Here is a 2,716-nt window from a genome sequence, read left to right as displayed (position 1 = left end):
ACCAAACAACTGTTGGCTGTTTTTTGTGTGTTACGATAGTACTGCTATGAGAGAAATTTGTGCAACCTTTTATTTTGTAGTTCTGTGTCTCTGTTGTTGGATACCACACATCCACTGTGGTACTGTGTTCAGGACACTCAACCAATTTAGAAAAGTCGAAAAAAGCCTAAAAACTTCAGAAAAGCAGTAGTTGGAACATCAGACTATGAAATAAGGTGTTGAGTAGATGCAACAGATGTTATGGCTATTTACCCACCACCAACTGTATAAGAGAAACACTTCAAAGATTCAAAAGGATTATACTCATACTTATACTGAAAATACATGTTGAAGCTTAATCTTTAAAAATAAATTGAAATAAATGGAATACCAGCAAGAAGAATGTCGCTGCTGGAGGCTACTAACCCAAATAGCAGATGCAGACAGGTTGTCCTTTCACAGAACAGAACACAATCAGCTTGGGGCCTCTGACTGTAGTAATTCCAGTCAAGAGAGTGTCCACTAAAATATACAGTAGTCAGTGATATCAGTGATTATTATTTTTTTTATCTAGAATATTAAAAATGATTTTTAATCCCTTTGCAGGGATCCATACATATCCACAGTGCATGTGATCTCTGGCTAGCAGCCTGTAGATTTGAATTACAGTGTTGATTATGAATGCAGGTGCGGCTCTGTGGCCACTGAAAGGCCTCTTGGGGTCCCTGGTCTTTCGAGTGCTTAGGAGACTCCTAAGGAGACTCCTGAGGCTAAATGTGACATGCAGACTGGTATGTGTCCTGTGAGCTCTGTAGCTATCAAGTGTTATGCCAAAATGTTGCGCCTATGTACAGTAATAGGTGGGGGTTGAAAATAAGGGATTAAAACCTACCATGAATTAACCTGTCACCAAAACAAATCTGAGAATTATATTTCTCTGAGGAATGTTGTGTAAAGAATGTAGAACAAATAAAATGAAGCACTCGTGCAAATAACAAGACAGGAAATTGTTGTTATGAAAACTTCTGTGCAGTACTGGTGGCAGGAAATGCCTGCCATTCTGACAAACTGCGTGACTTACTGCTTGACCTTACATGGAGCGTGGCACTGGGTGATGTACCGTTAAAGAATACAAACTGTCTGTAAATATATAAAACTTTATACAGAGTTGCATTTGCCCGTGTGATATTTTAAGATGACATGAAATTATATAAATATGAAAAAATATGCATGATGAACTGCTAGCATGAATAGTAGTTCACTACTGGCACTGTTGTGCTGGAAGAACATGCTGAAACAGTGCTTCAGAATGTCTCCACAATGTAGAGTACCAGGATAATGCTCCTTCATGATTTAATGTAAAGACATTTTCTTAAAGCCTCTGTTTTTTTCTTGCTGTGATACATAGAAACATTGTACTTAAGGTTTCCAATGGTGCAGTAGGATGTATATTAAAATACATTTGGAGACAGCAACGGTGAAATGTGGTCTTAATGTAAGTGAGAACGAGAACGGCGCAAATGGCATTTTATTTGAAATGTCTTAACCAAAAAAAAAATGGCTCCACAAGGACAGGCCGTCTCAGAGGAAAAGCCTGTAGCCGTTGCCTTGTTCGTATTTCAGAAGTCGTCTCCAGAATGTGAACTCGTGTCACAGAGGGTAGTCAGCATTAAGTTATGCCTCTCACTCACCATGTGACCCCTCCCTAAGGGATGGCTATGGATTGCATGCTGTGAAGTATACTTTGGCGCACACGCATTTGGTAAATTGAAGATGTCAGCACATTGGGGTTTAGTATCATTTCAATAGTCTCTGTGCAAAGACTTACAAAGGGTCTCAGTTGTAGAATGATAGGGTAGAGCTTTATAAGTTTTCCACAACCATAGGAAAATATTCGGCTCCACTCCACTGTTGTGTTGTCTGTTCTGAAGTTAATAACTTTCAGTAGTTACAAAGAATCTATTGTGTCAGGCTCTAACTGGACAGGATTTGTAGGTTGCGGCAGACCTGTGTGATGGTCTGACATCATGCACATCACAACCTTGTGTCAGTTCCCGTATCAGAGTAGCTGCCTGATGCATGTTCACGTAGGGTCGGGGCTATTGGTTGACACCCCCTTCTTCTGTTTAGGATACTTAAATTTGGACTGTTTCGATGTCTAATGAGAGACAGGGGTGAATCTTCTGAGTAAAGCCTTCCTCTCTCCCTTGATGCATCATTGCAAGAATAAAGCCTGTTTCCTGATTGATCATTCTCTGACTGAGTCTCCTCCTATCTGTGGTATTACAAAAAATACCAACCAGGTCATGGGTTGCATACACAATGAACCGGTTTCTCCCACTCACGATGAGTGGTGTGGCCTATTTCCCCAGAGGTGTCAGCCTTTGTGGAGGTGGCTATCTAAAAGTCATCTGTTTTGAGATCAAAGTGAAGTCCTCTGTTAAACCGCGATTTGGACCCTCAGGTCAGACTTTGGAAATCTGTCCAATTTGTATATTTCATCATTTTCAGAGTGCATTCCGCCTTACAATGTAAAGTTGTTTTGAAAGTTATGGATTTGTCTGTGGACCTTTTTGCTGTGATCTTTCTGTCTCTCTCTTTTTCACTCTCTCTGTGTGTGCATGGCTGTGTGTGTGAATGCATACCTGTATCAATAGGCCCACAAGCACGTGTCCTTCCTAGACAAATGCAAACTCTTGGGACATGTTACATGTTAGATAAGGGACATAAAAGCATA

This window comes from Clupea harengus, chromosome 14 (assembly GCF_900700415.2).
Source record: "Clupea harengus chromosome 14, Ch_v2.0.2, whole genome shotgun sequence".
Lineage (NCBI taxonomy): Eukaryota > Metazoa > Chordata > Actinopteri > Clupeiformes > Clupeidae > Clupea > Clupea harengus.
The sequence above is the reverse complement of the archived record's forward strand: the minus strand, read 5'-3'. Positions refer to the sequence as shown.